Here is a 20,005-nt window from a genome sequence, read left to right as displayed (position 1 = left end):
AAAAATATATATATATATATATATATATATATAGTAAGTTAGGAATCCCTGAAATTAATATGGAATAAAAACTACAATCAGTTTAGTATAGTTAGCTGAAATATATTATACAAAAATATATTTTTGGAGGTAGGGGGTGTTCCTATATCAATTCCAATCAGACATTCTTCTATGTCAGGCTATATGGAAAGTTCTGGACATTCCCTGTACTTTTGTCACCCAGATGTTGCTCCTCTGTGACTCATGCTGTTTTGCATTGGAACAGTCCATTCCTTGCATCAAGGTCTGTACTTTCTGTCAGCAACTGTATCAAGTGCAAGGCTCATAGATTCAGAATCACCACTTGGACTTCTACAGACCTAGCTCTCTCTTTTCTGATTTTCACAAAACTTAAGGAAGCTCCCACATCTACCAATATACTTTGCCTGCCACTTCTGAATTCTCTTTGCCCAGGAACCCCATCTGTTTGCATGTCCCACTGTCCCCTGGCTGCAGCTACAGGTCCCAGCAATTGAGCTTTGCATTCTGTGTGGGCATGGCCATAGCAACCAGACGTGCTTCATACGTCACTTTCAGTAGAAAGATGAGCAGACCGAGATCCAAATGAACGGAAAACTCTACAGCACAAATGTGTGTTTTCCAGCCACTTAACTGTGCGAAGCTAGAAATGTCATATCTAGCTGGAACAGCCCAGGAGGGCTCTGCTCTTTTAGTTTTATTCGCTTATAGAAACAATAACTGGTAACAAGCCAAATACTTGGAAGCAAAACCCAAATTTAAACATGAATGCTCATCTTTGTTTACTAACAATCTCCTGTGGATACAAAGGTGAGAACTGGTTTTTGTTTGTTTGTTGTTTTGGTCTCCAAGGCGATAGTTTATTAAGCCATCAGTTCATTAAACACAACACAGCAGAGTTTCATTATCCTCATGCTACCTCCCCTTGTGCAGCATTTTTCTTTTGAAAATGTGATGTTTTCCGCATTATACTACCTGGGTGGGAGAAACCTCCTCTCCTATTATACGAGCACAAGGGATAGATAATAAACACCTCAGTATAGTCTATGATACCCTGTACAAAATCGTTGTTTATTGTATTCCCCCCTCTAAATGGAAGTGAGCTAACCAAAACGCTTCATAATGTACTCAGAAACCATTCAGGCCACATCCTTGAAGACAATGTTTTCTAGTCACTGAATTATGATATGCAGAGCACCTCTTCTTATAGCTTAGTAACCAGGTTCTATTTTTAGCTGAAGGCTTATCTTGTAACCCTTCTTAGCAGAAATTATTATCCAGGAGACAAGCATTGATGTAAGATAAAGTGAGTCTAAATAATGCCTCTGATTCCCCTAGCTTTTCTTTTAGCCACGAACCATCCTAATTTATAGATGTTTTGTGTCTCTCTCTTCATAGAGAATTACGACAAAATTAGCCACTAGCAAAAAGTCATACCAGAAATGTCATTACAGCCCCTCTGCTTCCCACTTCAGGTTCACAGGACACTTGACATACTCATCCCATTACCACGCTGTGTATCTTTTCTTCCCTGCCTTTAAAAGGAAATGTCTGTAAGAAACTGATACCTAGGATACCAAATGGAATGAAGCTGTGGCAAAATTTTGCATCCAAAATGAGTGACTCGTATTTCCTAGCTATTTAACGTCCACATGAGAACATAAATGTCTTTCATTGCTGAGTTCCTAGAAATAGAGGATACTTTGTCTTTTATTATTTTTACTGCTTGTCCCTCTAATCTTGTTATTCATGTGAAAGACCATTACTGGGGTTGTAATATCTTATTTGTTGAACAATAAACCCTAGAATGCCTCATGCTAAAAACGAATGTATAACAAATAAACGTATCCGTGGATTTCGGATGGCAAGGCTCTCTAAGCAGGAATCAGCCTGCTACCGTTTACGTTTGTTTCTGTAATACACAGCAACAGCAAGTCTCCTGTACACGAGAAAAAGTAGGATGCTATGACTTCACAATGTAGTTTAAAAGATGCAGTGCTATTTAAAGGAAATGGCAACGGGAGTGAAAAGTTAGCACATTCTTTGGTTTCTCTTGCAAACTCCTTCTGGCTCAGGGAAACAGAGATGTTCAAATCCTTCACACGAATACCAGATGACATCTCCGGACCTCTCCCTTCCTGCTGCCACCTGAATGTCAGCAGTGTAACAGCAGCATGTTTTAATTCTTTGGGTTAAAAGTAACAAAAACCTAACTCAAAACAGCTTAAGCAGAAGTAGAAAATAATGGGTTTGTGCAACTGAAATACTCAGAAACAGCTTTTTTTTTTTTTTAAAGATTTTATTTATTTGACAGAGAGAGAGAGCACAAGCATGGGGAGGGAGCAATAAAGGGAGAAGGAGCCTCCCTGCTGAGCAAGGAGCCCGATGTGGGACTTGATCCCAGGCCCCTGGAACCATGAACGGAGCCAAAGGTAGACACTTAACTGACTGAGCCCCCCAGGCATCCCAAGAAACAGATTTTTAGCATAGCGGCATCAATGGGCTGATATGTGCCTTTTCATCTTTTATTTCTATGTTCCTTGGAGTAGCTTCATTTTCAGACAGACTTTCTCCATTTGGCAACAAAAATCCATCAGCAGCTGTAGATACAAATTCTAACAGCTTTGTAACCTCCATGAGAAAGAGAGCATCGTTCTGGTGTTCCGCCAAGATCCCAGGGAGTACTCCATCTTGCTGGCTGACATCACATACCTATTCCTGAAAAAACCGTTGCGGCTAAAGTTGGGGGTACTTTGGCTGACTGGGTCACATGCTCACTCCAAGGGGAAAAGGAGCAAAGGAGGCAGGTCGGGCCCACATCAACCACAGAACTGAAAAAGCTGATTTTACTGGTGAGGACAGTCCACAAAGGAATGTTGCCCAGACAAGAGACATATATTCATGGAAGTACACTCTCAAAAACAAACAAATACCACCTGATACAGAGAACAAAGCCCTTTGATGCTATGGTTAGGCTCCGAGGCTCTTACTGATATCATGTGTAAAGATGCCAAATACACAGAAAAATAATTCTCTGCAACTTTTCTAATCACCTCTTCTGAATATCCTTGTCTCAAGGACCTTTCAAAGTCCTTTACAATGTAGAATCACTAAGTATCCTCTTATGTCTTCTGTGTATAGGTTAAAAAAAAACCTAAGTACTAATAATAAGCCACTTAAGTACAAATGGATGCTAACTGTTTCAGAACAGTTCGCTTTGCTTGAAGCATGTCAGAAATTGCACAAATGTAGGCACACAGACCCTGGGTTGACACCTTGAAAGGGAAGAATGTTCCTCTTATTCATGTCCAATGCCTCAGAGTATCCAAAAACAAAGTCCAACTAGAATAATACAATGAGCTGGTAGCTAATTCATTCTCATTGGTAACTAATACTATAATGAGGCAGAGAGGCTCAATTATTTTGAGGACAAAATTTGGCCATTTTGAAAAGTACACACATGAAATAAAGAGTGTATTTTATATTCTTACTGAAATGATATAGAGATTCCAAGAATTTTTAAAAGGATCATATAGACATTCGCATCCGATACTAGTACGGCCCATATTTGTTAATCAAATGGGAAGTTCAAAACTTTTCTATAAATTTAAATGTACCAGGAATTACCATCCCTGCAAAGGGCTTTCTTGCAAGCCAATTCAATTACAATTATAGTACCTTTAGCCTTTTATAATGAGGTCCAAATAAACAGGTCAACAATCACAACTAAAATAGCAAGCGGATATCTAAATGATTTTAATAGCGCCTTTTCTAAAAAGATTGAAAACAATATAATAGCTTTTACAATGGAAACTTTATGAAGAAGTCTTCAGAGGCACATGACAAAAGCCTGTGGTTTAGAATTCCCTCAGTTCAGAACCTCAAAGAAACAAGTAATTTAATCCTGGAAGTGAAGCTTGCTAGCAGAGTTGAAGGAATGTTTGTAATAATGTGTATGTATTGTGGTACAGATGTCATGTCCACTGTGTTTAAATAGCAGACTTTTTTTTTAATTTCTAGACATCCTGCTTTTGTTTAATGCTATCTGTTCTCTTGGAAAAGAAATACAGTTACTCAGTATCAATAAAGGATAGTTGATCATGTCACCCCCTGCTTCAAAAACAAAAATCCTCAGTCTGGCCAGGAAGACCTGCAGATGCTGGCTTAGCTTTCCACCTCCACTTGGTCCCACCCTTACCCTTCTCCCAGCCACGGACTGTCTTAATTTCCCCATATGTGACAAGCTATTTCCTCTGCTAGGAACACCTCTCTACTCCTTCCCCCAGCTCCAGCCCCATACAGCTCTCAACATAGGGAGCCCCTCTTTTCTCAAGCTCAGGTCTGCCTATTGCTCAGCCTCCCTTCCATCCCACCTGCCTGGTCTACAGATCACCTTCATGTTCCATGAAATCTAAGCCTAATGTTTCCCTGTAAGTATATTTTTGTCAAAATATATTTTGATTTGGCAGATTTCACTATGATCTGCATCCTTGAGACACACAAGAAGGTCACAGTAAAAGTATTTTAGTGATTTCAGGAAATTCCTAGATAATTGTGAGGTTACACAGACCAGACCTAGGTCAATGATAGAAGTTAAACAAAAGCAGATTTTGCCCCAGAAGAGGCGAAACTTCCGTCAGGGTTGTCAAAATGAAATAAGCTATCCTGAGATATTTAGAGTATCTACATAAAGAATCTACAGATTCTCAAAAATGTACCCTTTGCACTTAAAACTGGCATGAAACTTACTAGAACCAATGTTTCCTACAGAATGGCACAGCTGGCATTTAGCAGATCAAGCACAGTTCTGATAAATTAGAACTCACTCAACAGCTCTGGCTTTCTGGACCAAGCTCTGAATGGAACTTACTACTGAGATTCCAAGAAAGGTTTTAGGTTCTTAACCTTTTTAAGTGTTATGAATGCATCTGGAAGTCTGTTAAAGCCTATGACCTCTCTGAAGAATGAGATACACAGGACTATAAAGGAAACAAAATACAATGAAATACAATTGTCAAATTTTAAAAGCATGAATTTGTGACATGGTAAACATGTTTCTTTACTAACACTTTAAATACAAAGATTTAAAAGCAGGTCCAATAATAACCACACTTTCAAAGTAGGGATGAGCATAAATGACTTTTAAAAAAATATCTGTAGGGGTGCCTTGGTGGCTCAGTTGGTAAAGTCTTCAACTCTTAATCTCAGCTCAGGTCTTGATCTCAAGGCCGTGAGGTCAAGCCCCACACTGGGCTCCAGTGGCAGATTTCACACTGGGCATGGAGCCTACTTTAAAAAAAAATCTGCAAACAACTGTAATGTGATGTGATATTATCTGTGACTTCCATTGGTAATAAAGCCACAGGTACTGCCGAAGCTTCTATGGTTTGTGACCTGTACCCTCAATTAAGGACAATGCTAAATTTCAGTTGGATGTTAGTAACGATAAAGGTGTCATTTTCTGTATCTAGTATACTGAGCTCTATCCATGCCCACAAATTACAGGGTAAAAACCTCCGTTTTTGGAGGACATTACATGAATTTAAAGATTGTTTAGCCTGGAAGAATCTTTGATCAATTTGATATAAGTTTAAGATAGTGGAAAAGCTGTACATGTATTTATAGAGGCCTTTGAGTTTTAAAAATAGAAGAGTTTATAAATCAGTAGTATTTTATGCATTATAAAGAAAAAGAACATGCAGATACTATGTAGGATTTTTTTTCTTGCTGAGAAAATCAGAACCTTCAGGTCTCTCCTATCCTTACAATCAACCCTTCTAGGCAACTCCTGCTTTCTGCATAATTCTCTTAGACCAAGTAGATCACTTCTGAACGTTTGCATTTTCTAAAGTGCTGTGTTTTCAAGAAACATTCATGGCTCCTGCTCTAATGTTTACCCTTAGTAATTAGGCCCAGTGGTGAGGTCAAGCAACTTTCCTTTTACTTCTTTTTATTGTCAAGTAGAATTCTCTTCTGTGGAATACTACCACGATCTGTTTATCCACTGCCCAACTGCAGGACGTCTGGCTTATTTTCAGTATTTGGCAATTATGAATATAGCGGCTACAGATGCTTGTATTCTCTGGGTCTATCCTCAGTCTTAGGTCCCATAAACCTGGCCCTTGGGTTGACTTTTCCTCAACATTTCTGCCCTTCCTTCCTCATATGTCAACCAAAATATGCTCTTGACCTGCTGCAGATCTCCACCTTGTATCAGTATGGGATACTGGGCTGAGTGGGGTTTCTGTCCCTCCCCCAGTGGCTTAAGGCTTTTGTCTATGAGAGAAGAATCTGGGGTTGTAGGTGAGATTTTGTGCCTGTTCCCAGGGGAAGCATCTCACTATTTGCACACCTGAGGAACCAAGGGGTCTCTCTCTAGTCGACTTCCCTGCCCCAAGTTTTCTGGTAAACACTGAGCAGAGGCCCACGGTGAAGAACGTGGTAGTAAGAGCGTATTTTTGTGTCTGTGCTCCCATTTATTGTCAACTATACTGCTGGCCGTCACTTGACTTTTAAGAATTCATTTAAAATTTAAATGCTTTCTTCTTCTTCGTGTTTTTAATTTTTTTTACTATTATTCTTAGTTGTGGTAAAACATACATAACATAAAATTTATCATCTTAACCACTTTTAAGTGTACAGTTCAGAGGCACTAAGGACGTTCACACTGCTTCACAACCATCACTAACATCCACCCTGTTTAATATCATACCATTTTTAAAATTTTAACTACCTGAATTTTTCAAGGAAGCTTGTGTCGTTACTTTACAACGAAACTAGAACTTAGCATAAATAAAGGATAAAATAAAAAAAAAATAAATACAATGAAAACAAAACAGTGTTATTGGACTTCTAAAAGCTTTACATCTGAAGCCTACTCTTCATTAAAAAGGGAAATATGTGTATTAGAGAGGTGTTACAAACTAGCACCAAATTGAAACTTTCTCCTTGCCTTAATGAGAAACACTGAAAGGGAACAGATTCAAAATCCTTTTAATTCAATTCAATTCAATGCATATCCATATACCACCCAAAGTCATCCTGCATAAAGCCAGTCATTGATCCCACACCTTTAGAAACACTTTTGAGCCAAAGTCCCCTCCAGTCTTTACATTAATACATTAACTTTAGAGGTTCAGGGCTAGCTCTGCTGGCAAAGACAGCCTAGAGGAGGAAAGAGATTAAGGAGAAAAATTACTCCCCACTTTCAACCCTATTTTTAAAATGGTAAAATGAAACAAAGATAGTGATGATATAAGAGCAAGGTAAGCCTAGAAAACCAGAAGGCTATAAAAGATAGTATGAATGAATATGGCAGGGCTGATACCAATCGGGTAGGTACCCAGGTAAACAATGAACATGTATTTGTAAAGCAGACTCTGATTAAATCTGCTTTATGACAGATACTATGCAGGATCCTGGATTGTTCTTTACCCGTGCCAGGGTACACCTCCAAGATATGTATCTGTGTAATAGCTAGAGACTGTGTCTGCCATTTTAACTGCTATTTCTACCAATATACTTACATCAATAAATGTTTGGGGGATCACTAGAGCCCTCTGTATTCCCAGAAGAAGAGAATCTTCAACATGGAACTGCGGGCAGTTATCTAATCTCAGCCCCCTTCACATTCAGAAATCTCTTCTGCGTCATGCATGACAAGTAGCTATCCAGCTTCTGCTGAGTGCTTCCAGAGTTGTGGCCCTCACTAACTCTCAAGGCAGCTCATTCCCCTCTTGAGCCACACAAATATAAGAATGTTTCTGCTTACAGTGAGAGAATCTGGGCTTCCCTGAAACTTCCAGCCATAGATCCTAGTTCTCTGTAAATAACCAAATACGACAACATCTTTCTTCCTTTCAACATCTAGAGGCTCATATTATATTTATCTTAAACTCCCCTTTGCCAAGCTTAGGGTCTGTAATTCAAAAAAACTGTTCTTAAAAACCGAATTGTTTTCTACCAGTTTTCCAGTGGGCACAAAATTATCTAAAAAAGAGTGCCTAAAACTTGCCATGATACTTCAGATAGTTTTATAACAGAGAATAATAGGATATTACCCCAACTCTCCAGACCTAGCTATGTGCACTGTTGTTTGTTTTATCCACATCACACTTACGTTAAGTTGGATCGTGTTCCCCCCAAATTTCATGTCCTCCCTGGAATCTAAGAATGTTAACTTATTTGGAAGTAGAGTCTTAAAAGATGTCATTGCTAACGTTAAGATGAGGTCACACCAGAATAGTACGGGCCCTTATCCAATGTGACCTGTGTCCTTATTAGAAGATAAGACACAGAGTCAGACACAGGGGAGCATGAATGCCACGTGACAATGGAGACAAGACTGCAGTGATGAGTGTATAAACCAAGGAACGTCGACGATTCCTGGATTCCTGGATGCACCAGAAGCTAAAAGAAAGGCATGGAACGGAGTGTCCCCATCAAGTCTTCAGAGAGACAACAGCCCTACCAACACTTTGATTCCCAACTTCTATCTTCCAGAACTGTGAGAGAATAAATTTCTGTGGTTTTACGCCACAAGGTTTGTGGAAACTTGTTACAGCAGACTTGGGAAACTAATGGTATTTTTGTCTTCCATGTAGATACTCTGCTTAGATAATACACTCAGGGTTCTCCCACCTTTTTTTCTTTCTAGTAATTCATCATCACTGAAGCAAGTTTCTCCATAGTGAATCTATGCAATAGACATTAGTTCAGTGTGCCTGCCCAACATCATCTATTTCCATTTCTCCAGCAGCAGCAGATCATTGATTATGTCTTGGGCTAATTCCTTGGGCCCATTAAACACAGTGTCAGCAGACTATCAGTCAAGATGTCCTGTTCTTTCCCAGAACATACTCTCTCTCTCTCTCCTGCTGGGAATCCTGAGTCGTGACCATAGTGACACAAAGATGGAAAAGAGCTACAACTGATTCATCCCAGTAGCGGGCTATCCTTTCCAAAGTCTTGTTTTGTCAGCATTTCCTTCAGTTCCATGAACACTTCCATAACAACCCAATGAATTCTTTTCTGCTTAAATTAACCAGAATCAGTTCTACGTAATTCAGTTAGGGAACTCTGATAAATTAGAAAACGGAAACTCTGGATTTTGTTCTGGTTTCTTTTATTATCTTATTTTGCCTTATAAGTATTAGTAGGGTCCACTGAAATTTCAGTTTCACTCAATTCCCTCCCACAAAAGTCCAAATGATTAGCTCAAAATGTCTCGAGGTACAACTATTTGTAATGGATTTTTTATTTTTATTTGCAAGGCTATGTGTTTCAGTCCAAGAAAAGGAAGCTGATGGAAAACTTAAAAGAAATTAATCCACAGTTTCCAAGTGGACCACTAGCGACATTTTTATTCTCACATTAAGGACAGCAAAAATAATTTATTAACTGTAATACCTAAGAAAAATGTCCCCATAATATTTAATGACAAATATGATGTGTACCTAACACTGAAACACAAAATTCTTAATATATAACATAATCAGCAGCTGTGCCTATAAGACTATGTTAAAATGACATCTTCCTACATTTTTTTTCTTTTTTTTTTAATTGAGAGAGAGCGAGAGAGAGCATGCACATGGGAGGGGCAAAAGGAGAGGGAGAGAAAGAGAGAGAGAATCTTAAGCAGGTTCCAAGACCAGCACAGAGCCCAATGCAGGGTTCAATCTCACAACTGGACCCTGAGATCATGACCTGAGATGAAATCAAGAGTCTGATGCTTAACCAACTGAGCCACGCAGGCACCCCTCCCTAGGTTTTTCTAAAAATCGCTGAATATTTCCAGAGTGCCAAAATTGTTCTTTTTCCCTCTTGGCTGTTCATTTTAGTTCACATAATTAAAAACTGTATCTTATTCTTTCTCCACTATACACTTACCAATATGATTGCTTATATGAAATTCAAAAACATGCTGGTAAAGAGTTAAAATTGTACTTCAACAATACTTCAGTGATATAAAAGAGCACCTTTTAAACTTCCTTGGCCCTTTTAAGAATTTAAGATCTAAACAGATCTAATGGTAATAAATGCCCTGATGATTTTTGTCATGTTTTACATTCAAATTCATTATGCTAGAATATATTTTTCCTCACGTTGGAAAGTAACTATGGGAAAACCAATTGTTACCTTGACGTGCTCACTGCACTCAACACACGTAGACTATATTTTATAGTAGCTTAAAAGCTGGCTTTAAAAATGCAACGATGTTTATATTACTAAACCATTTAGATGAATGAAAACAGAATAAAGTATTTTTTACTCAAAGCCATTTATCATGGTTGTTAACATTCTTCTGCTAAACTGTGATATGTGCCTGTGACATCTTGTCACTGTGATTTACATAAAGATTTAAACATAGATGAAAAGGAATCCTTAGTCTATTACTATATTAATTCTCAATGTAAGATCATGTTTTATCTTAGAAAACAACTGCATTTAAAAGTCTTCTGTGGTCACGGTCCCAACAAGGACTGTAGAATTTTTAAATAAATATAAAGATTTAATAAATTAATCTTCCTAGAATATTTTGCTAGCTGTGTGTGTAGAATTTTGTAGATTTTTGTGTAGAAATTTCTAGACATTAAGAATTGTTTGTAGCATAAATCTTAGCCTTTACGTCCACTACAGTTCGGTCTGTGGATATAAAGCCAGTGGCCAGCAAGGTCACACATGATCCAATGGATAAGTCATTAGACATTAGATAATAATGTGAAATAATAACTTACATAATGACAGATACTCCTGACATTTTGACAAAACAGTGATCCTATGATCAAGTGTCTAATGTAAGGAAATATATTAATTTGTTTCTTAACAAACATTTATTTGTTTTTTTAAGATTTTATTTCTTTATTTGAGAGAGATTGAGGGAGAGAGAAAGAGAGAGAGAACGAGCATGGGAGGAGTAGAGGGAGAGGGAGAAGCAGACTCCTGGCTGAGCAGGGAGCCCCATTCAGGGCTCAATGCAGGGCTCAATCCCAGGACGCCAGGATCGTGACCTGAGAAAGCAGATGCTTAACCAACTGAGCTACTCAGGCACCCCAACAAACATTTATTTGTAATAAAACATGAATCTCAGCGTCTACCCATCCAGTCTAATGATGTATAATTAAGGATGGGAGCTAATACACATTGGCTTCTTTTAATCATGAAGATTCGTATCTATTCAGTAGTGGAGAGGCGAGAATTCTCTAGACTTTAACCATGACATGGATGAAAAAACCATGACTCCAACATTTTTCTTTAGGGCTGAATAATAATGCAAGTGCTGTAGTGGCCCCTTCGTGTTTATCTACCTAATATAAAATCCTCCTCCTCCCCAAAACAAACTCCCACCTTTCTATAGGAAAACTACGTCCTAACCAGCCTATATCTTTCTGGCCACTGTGATTGGTAGAATAGGCTCTTTACCTAATTCAAGCCAGCGAGATATGGGGGGGGGTGTTTCTTGGGATTTCTGAAAAGAGCAGCTTCTTCTTTCTTTTGCAAGAGCTATGGAAAGAGTCTCCCCTTCACTAGATTTGAACCTGGGAGTATGAAGTCCTACAAGCCTCTGGAAGCCACCATAGAACCTCAAGGAGAGAGCCTGTCAGAAATGGAGCCAACACTCAGGAAGGGGAGCTAAGAAACTGCAATGGGAAAGCAAGGAACTAACTTGTCACATGGTATGGACCGTGGATCAGATCCTACTTGGAGATATAATCCCGTCCTCTACTCAGTTACATAGTTATTAAGACTGTTTTTTTTTTCCTCAAGCCAATTGAAATCAGGTTTTCTGATTCTTGACAATAAGAGAAGCTGAACTGATTCAAGTAAAATGATCACTATAAGGGTAAAGCTGAAATATGGTAGGATTAGCAGTGTACAAGGACAAAGCATGCTAGGCATCATGCTAAGATCTTTATTTGCTTATCTCACTAAATCAAAACAAAAATCATACTCATAATCTGGTATCTGATAGGTGTGATTCTCAAAGGATAGAAGAAACTAGAAAGCCAAATAATTTGCCCAAGTTTTCACAACCATCAACTAAAAAATAGAGATTTGAATTCAATTTTTTCTCATTCTAAAGGGAATGTTCTTTCAAAGTTGCCGTCTGTCCTGGTTTCCACTTTTAAGTCTTTCATTATTGCAAATTGATTACGTATCTTCACCATAAATTACAAATAAGACAGCATACATAACTTACAACTTGCAAAGTACCTCTAACGCATATAGGTTTTTACATTTTTATTGAACCTGAAACTCTTTTCAAGAAACCACAATGGCAACAGCACTGAACTGATTTAAAACAACAACAAAACTATGACCTTTAGCATCACAACAACCAGAAGGGTCAAGCTTCAATTTTCTGATCATTAATAAATGTAACCTAATTGAATATTATCCATAGTGGTATTTTTGGTTCTTAGATCCTTTACCTAAAACTCTACTTATGTTCACCCCAATTAGGAAAAAATTAAAGATGTACTTGATCAATTTGGTCATTTAGGTGAACAGCTAAGTTGAACTACAAACTCGATTAGAGATCCATGGATGATTTTTCTTTTCTTTTCTTTTTTTTTTTTTTTTTGCCTATAGAAAACCTGGAATATAGCAACTGAAAAGAGCAGTTCCTCAAATAAATAAGCATTTTTAAATAAACAGAAGAAACATGGATTTAGCCAAGAATATAGGTGTGCTATTAAGGTGGAGAAGGTTTTACTAGAAACTTGAAGAAAATGTACACTCAGCTGAAATGTTTCAGTGACTGCAGAACTTGGGCAAATCACTTCATCATCCTGAATCCCCAAGACCTCATCAGTTAAAAGAAGACATCAGATGACTTCATCATTAACACCCCTTCCTAATCTATGAGAGGATTAGGAACTCTAATCTGACCGCATACACTCTCTGCTCCCTCTTCCTGGACAGCAGCCATTTAAATTCTGGCACGAGAAGAACGTATAAGCACCACCACCACCGCTATTTCATAGGCATCTCCTCTTTAAAAATATTTCTTCTCATCCTATCATGAACTCTACAGGGAAAAAAAAATCACCATTTCAAAAATGAGGAAGTTGGAGCTCTGTGAAGTTAAAAAACTTTAGACAAATCTCTCAAGTCACAGGACTACTAAGTAGAAGGGCCAGATTTGGCTGCAAAATTCTTGATCCTATTCTGCTGTAGCTCTTTCCTCATCATGGGTGGTTTGCATTCTGGCTCATCAGTCGATGTTTTCCAAATAGATCAACGGGTTCTCAAGCCTGGTCACAACAGCGGTTCAAATCAAAATTGTTAAAATTGAACTTCACAATCTGGAAGATTGACATCTCTGTTTTGGTCAGTGGGGTCCCAGACCAATGTCAAGTAGCCTCAGGTCCTTGCGAACAACAGACTGCTGTTGGCACCCGTGACTGTGCTCCCGCTGACAAATAGCAGGTCTCTTTCCTTCTTTAAGAGGACAGAGACAACTCTAAATAACAAAATTAGAAAGGATTGTATCAGTATGAACTTAGCCCAGTATTCCAATTCTAAATGACATCACATAATAAGTATTCCAGAGATAGGAGAGACATGCTATTTATAATGAAGGCTGAAAGCCCCGGGAGATGTTCTGGGCTATTTGTTTCTTAAGATGAGTAAGCATCTATAAACAAAAGTAAAACCTTCCACAGGCAGGTTGCCTATTGCATTCATTGCTATCGCTCATCCTTAATAATAATAAACTAAAATGAAATAAAAAGCAGAAACTCTCTTTGCCTTTCCTATAGCATAAATTTCAAACTCCTGCTTTTGCTGTTGTTCTCTAGTTCATCAGGGGCAACATATACCAGTTGATAAAATTCTCTGCCCTCACACTACTCTTCTTCCAACTGGGACGATAACTGACATGCCACAATGACCAGCAAGTTTGTTTATAAGTAATGGAACCTCCATATTATTTCATTTTCCCCCAAATAAAGCATATGTATTACTGAGTATGTGGAACAACAAAAATGTTCAGTTCTATAATGTATTAGTCACCTCAAAAGGGTGACATGGCATGCTCAAACTTGGAAGGTGTGTATTCAAAGCCTTTGTTGCAAACATTATTAGCACAGAATTGATTTCAAATTCTGCTTCATTCTAACCATCATACCAGCCATCCTGCTGCCTTCCTCCACCATGACTATCAGCAGTATATAAGGGTACACATCCATTCAACAAGTAACTGTGGGGAAGGAAACCATTTCTTCTTGTTCAGATGTCAAACAAAATCAATAACCACTTCCTAAAGAAAGAAAAAGGGAGGCAAGAACTGACCTCTTTCACCTCAAATCGCTCCCGCCCTCTTTGTCTAGTCTATACAGAGATCCATGTAAGCTTCCCCTCTAAATGTTATTGTGTTCAGAAGTATTTTCAAGAATTAGGCTATATCTCTATAATTGCTCCAAATTTTATGAAAACGAATAACTATCCTGTGTTTCTTCTTTACAGATAAGAGTTTTAAAGATGTATATAGAATACATGTATATTCTCTGAATGAACTTAGTTTTGAAACTGGTTGTAATGCACGAGGCAGCTTGACCTTGAAAATGTAATAGTACCAGTGCCTACAACAGGACTTACTACAGTTGAACTTACAAATGCTTGTTGAATTTGTAATACATGATTTTCATTGGTTCAAATCATATCCGTGAGCTTTCATATAGTCCAATGATAGGTACACTCTACCAACAGCAGTGTTGTTCACGCTGAAGTTCTATTTTCCTTGGTTTTTTCACCATTCCCCTGGGAAAGAGGAAGCCTTCCTAACAGCAACTGAACAAACAACCAAAAAAGCAATTCAAACATGCAACCAGAGACACCGAGGTTGCCTTTGCTGAAAACAAGGGCTTTCCCACTGCCTTTTTCCAAGAGAGACACCAATCTCTGTTCCACATGGAAGCAGTAAAGAGTTGTTTATGTTCATACACACAGGAGAAAAGGAGGGATTACTGGGTACCCCAGAGACTTCTCAGGAGTGTTCAGTCTCTTCTGCTACAGAAACTCCTGAGGGACTGAGGGATGGCAATAGCCAAGAGTGAAGGGAATGGTTATTAGAACAAGAAGGGAAGTAAGCAGCCCTAATGATGAAGGGAAGTAAGCAGCCCTAATGATGATCTCTGTAGAATGAATTCTGAAATCAACCAACCAATCACCAAACAATGGGGGGGGGTAGGGAGGGAGGGTGAAAATAGTGACCAAATCTCTTTAGTTCCTCTAGGCCTCCCTGTCATAATGTGTCACTCTGTTCTGAGTTCCTGCATACAAGTGATATTAGAACTGTTCCCTGATCTTATTACATTTATGAATGTAAGCTATTGTTCCTTCTCTCTAGGCAAGAGTATTGTGCTACAAGCTAGAAAGGTTTGTTTCTACATGCCATGCTGCCGATTTAAAATTGAAACTAAATACAGGAAAATTATATGGGATTCTTACCTTCTTGTGTAGATGTCTACAAATACTAAGGTTTCACTTTGGAACATTTTATGACGCTTCTAATGAAAAGTCATCTAACATTTTTTTCTCTGATTCTGTTCAATCCCTCACTACATGAAGAAATTACTAGTTGCAATCTTAATTTTACTTTTAAAAATTTTAATTATGTATGTAAAAAGCAATTACAAAACATGTTCAGTGAAAAATACTGTACCTGAACACTTTTATAACTTGTTTTCATTAAAAATGTTTACTTAGTTCATATGCATACTATACAACCTATCATTGCAGACATTCCCAATACATGTTAGGATTTATTTTTAAGGCTGAAAAGAAGTTCTGCTAAAAAGAAACCTCTTTAATTTCCTTAAAACAAGTGTTTTTGAACATGGGGCCATTTTGTAAAGAAAGCCTCTTAGTATTAACTACTCCTAATTTTCAAGATAAATTTCAATAGCAATATGTCAAAGTATCCTAACAAGACTTGCTTTTAATTCTAAACATGTCTTGTGTTAAGGCAGGGTTTTTCAATTTCAGCACTACTAACATTTGGAGTCAGATAATTCTTTATTGTGGGGGACTATCCAATGTGTTGTAGAATGTTAACAACATCCCTGGCCTCTGCCCACGGGATGCCGAAAGCACCCCTTTCCCAAGTTGTGACAACCAAAAAGTGTCTCCAGATGTTGCCGGTGTACCCTGGGGAGCAGGGGCAAAATCATCCCTGTAGAAAACCACTGTTCTAAGCCTATCAATAAGATACCCTGAGGTAACAGGTGATTTCTCTTCTTCCAAGTTGACTAACATTTCTCTCTCTCACAGTTCTGCCCATCAAGCCCTTTCACCATTTTTTCTTTAATGCCTTTCCCTTCGGGAAGCATAGATTCCATTGACTATTTCTTAAAGCGTACCTGGGCTTAGGAAACAATCCTCCAGGAAAATTAGTGTCAAAATATGCTTCTGAGGACTAAGAACCAGCCCAAGGATATAATCCTCTCCATTTCCAATGCAAGAGATGAAGGATAGACAGGGAAGGGTTTTCTCATTTCACATTAAATTTAACATTCTATAAATGAAGACTTTACCTCCACATGCTCACAAGCTCTTCAGGTGCCTAAATTCTGCTTTTTTTTTTTTTTTTGACACCCAAAACAATTCGCCCAATAATTACTCCTCCTTGACCCTCAAACAAACAAACAAAAAACAGGCAAACATGTAAGGTTACGTGGTATCTGAACAGCACTTCAAGAAGAGAATTGATGGTTAAAAATAATTTATTTTATCTTGACCAACATGTTCTAACAATAATCAATGGGGGAAAAAACCCCATAGTAATGGAAGCAGAAACTGACAGCATTAAGTCTTTATTCAAAGTCTCCACCTTTCAGATATCCAGAATCATGGACATATTTCAAAAGGTATACCTCAATAGTGGCTGTACTAGAAGCTGAGAAAGCCACTGCCGCCTGGAACATGAGGACGTGCCCTGGCCATGAAGCTTGCTGTCTGTTCTGCTGTATCCCTCCACGGGTCAGTGAACGCCCCGTAAGGCAACCCGCACCATAATCCTTATCACTTTAGTCTAGAGTTCTCACTTCCCTTCATCTGAGTCTCCCCCTGCAATTTGGATGCAGAAACTATTTCTGATGGTTGGACAACCACCTCAGAGCCCAGCCCTCTTAGGACTCCACAGACAGTAAGTACAGTTCTCACTCTTCTTCTTTGAGTCCTTCCACAGATGGTACAGGTTTCCGGGATCACCTTCATCCTCATTTCCCCGTACCTGGTAAAAGTCTCTCTAAAAATATGGCACCGACGACAGAACACAGAAAGCTGGATGGAGTCTGAGAAGGCGGAGACATGGTAACAGACCCCCCCTCCCCACCCCCCCGCCCAGGTTTCCGATCCTGTATGCCGTAGACGCTTCTTCCCTTCTTCAGTTGGTGGGTGAAATCTTTCGGAATCAAAGAGGCTTTTTTGCATAAAGCTTTTTGCATTAGAAGCTTGTTTATTCTATTAATCTGGTCTTTTTTCTTTTTTAGTTACATTTACATGTGGGAACTCAGGGAAGACCCCTGCTCTCGAAAACCCATGAGTGCTGGTCACTCTGCCAGGCTTCTCGGCCCCACTGGCCACTTGGAGCCATCACGCTTCCGGAGTCCGTGGGGGCAACATCACCGCGTCACCTGCAGGGGCAGCAGAGTGAACTGCGAACCCCTGGAATGACGCCCCAGGTAAGGAACCGAGGATTCCGGAACCCCTCTGGCCGCCGGGACTCCTAGAATTCCCTCCCGCACAGAAGGGACGGCCGACTTCTCGGGGTACCAAATCAAAGGACAAGACTGGAGCCAGGTTCGGGGTGTGCTGGGGGACAGGGAAGAGGTTAGAAAGAAGCATCATTGGACGAGCAAAGAATGTGGCCCTGGGGAAAGGAGATAGAAGAGACGTAGGAAAACAGGTTTCCCTTAATCCCCTCCCCGTGCCGCCTGTGGATCCCAGGATCTCCTCGTCATGGAGACAGACTGCAGCAACGGACGCCGACCCTGGGCTGGCAACACGCACACACTCGCGCACACACACCCCGCCGCGAGTTGCACGCTGCAGACTTCTGCCTGACTTCACAGTCCAAAAAACCTCACCTCTCGGGCCAGACCACGGATTCCTACGGTCCAGATGTGACACCACTCCTCTCTGCCCCCTGCAACACACAAATTCCGACTCCACATTGCACCCCGAGGGGGCCGGGAACCACTTACGGGAAGCCCCGACAGTTCTCATGTAAATGACTGCCCTCCCGGCTGCCTATCTGTACAAATCTCCTACTAGCTCGCCTAGAGCAAGCCGCTCTGCGACCTAGCCAGGTAGGAAAAGGAGGAGGAGCCTGGGGTGCAAGTGAATCTCAGAGAACCGCTACTAAGTCAGTATTCAGGGGACCGCACGTAGCCCCCAACCCCTTCCTGAGCCTTTTGGCTCCACCAGCAGCCCAGTTCCTCCGCCCGATGTCTGCACCGCTGCCCTCCTCCCCTTCACCCAAATCCCTCAACGATTTTCCAGCTGGCCCTTCCAGGCCACTTTCTGCATCCATCCTCTCTCCAGACGGTTCCCAACAGTTCCCTCGCACACTTACTCCCAAGACCTTGATTCAAGGCTGCCTCTCATCATTATTACATCGCCCTAAACCTGGCACTAATTCCCCAAATTATCCGGGTCCGCTCATCTTCTCCGGAACCTACTGTCCCTTCCACCAGCGTCCTTTGCTCTCGTTCAAATCCGCTTTCCACGCGCCCCACTTTCCATCCATCTTCCCTCTGCCGCTCTCACCAGGACACACTCACCCTCTATCATACCCCTTGTACTGCGCTCTCACGCCGCTCCCACCCTAACCTCCAGAGACACCCCGCTTTCCCTCTGCGGCTCTTCTCGGCCGGCGCCCGCACCCAAACCCAGCCTCCCCATCCCGCACCAGCCCCCTCCCAGCCTGCCGGGTCCTTTCCCTCACCTAGCGGTCCTTACCTCTGCCCAAGTTGTCCCCCTCGGCCCCCGCCAGACTCAGTTCAGCCCTCCTGCTTTGCCGGTCCCCCCCCCCGCCCCCCGGCTCCAGCATCCCAGTGGCCGTCCGTTATCAAATTAGCCAAGCGGCTTGCCGAGAAGCCCGGCATTCAGGGCAGCAGCTAGCCGCGCCTCCCGCCATCCAGCCCGGGCTCCCCCGGGCGCCGAGCCCTCGCCCCACCGCCCAACCACCTTACAAACTTACTTGTGGGTCGCCAGGAGGGGGCTGCGGAAGAGCGGCGGCGGGCCCCGCGGCGGCGAGGGCGCCCCTCTCGGCGGGGCTGGGGCGCAGCGCCGGCGCTGCGCTCCGGCGGCCGCGCGGTGAATGGGCTCAGCCTGACGCAGCCCGGCTCTGCCCGCGCCGCCGCCGAGGCCGCCGAGCGCTTCCACACATGCTCAGTTTCCGGACCTGCCTGCGTGGACGCTACCAAGAGCGAGCAGCGGCGGGGGATGCGGAAAGCAGCCGCGCACTGGCGGCTGCGAGCCGGAGGCTACCACGTTGGAAGCCGGGGAAGAAGACGGACGACACGCCGCTAAAAATAGCTACTGCGGAAATCGCGGCTCCGGCTTAAAGCGCCCCCTCCCACGCGCGTCCCCGCCTCCCGGAGCTCGGGAACCTGCTCTCGCTGCCGCGGCGGGAACCGGAGCGCGCGTTCTGTCGGGCCCCTGCCCGCACATCTTAGAGTGCTTCCTTCACAGGCCCCCGAGACTGCCCTCACTGGGCAGCCCTCATTTCGGGTCTCGCCAAAGAAACGGAGGAAAGTTGGGCTAAAGCGATGAAAAAGCTCCGCCACAACGAAATTGGCTCAGACTTCTGGAAAAAAATAATTTTGGGGGATGCCTGAATTTGTTAGGAGGAAAGGACGACGTTCGGCATCCCAGAAAGCTGCTAACATGTAAACCTGTCAGGGCGTTTATGACTCCTCATTCTGCGGGATTTTGTGTATTCGCTGACACATATCCCGATCTTGCTGGTTTTGTTGCT

General features: G+C 41.4%; 1 protein-coding gene across 2 annotated transcripts in view; it reads right to left on the bottom strand.

Annotated features, from left to right (window-relative positions):
• OXR1 (oxidation resistance 1) overlaps positions 1 to 19,360 on the bottom strand; it is a 433,201-nt gene extending 413,841 nt beyond the window's left edge. For both annotated transcript variants that reach the window (XM_034668471.1, XM_034668472.1), the window contains exon 1: positions 19,226 to 19,360. The gene's annotated coding sequence lies outside the window, so the exon portion shown is untranslated. The remainder of the gene's footprint in view (positions 1 to 19,225) is intronic.
• Between the last annotated feature and the right edge of the window lie 645 nt (positions 19,361 to 20,005).

Source organism: Ailuropoda melanoleuca, chromosome 9, assembly GCF_002007445.2.
Source record: "Ailuropoda melanoleuca isolate Jingjing chromosome 9, ASM200744v2, whole genome shotgun sequence".
In the NCBI taxonomy this organism is placed as follows: domain Eukaryota; kingdom Metazoa; phylum Chordata; class Mammalia; order Carnivora; family Ursidae; genus Ailuropoda; species Ailuropoda melanoleuca.
The sequence above is the reverse complement of the archived record's forward strand: the minus strand, read 5'-3'. Positions and strand labels throughout refer to the sequence as shown.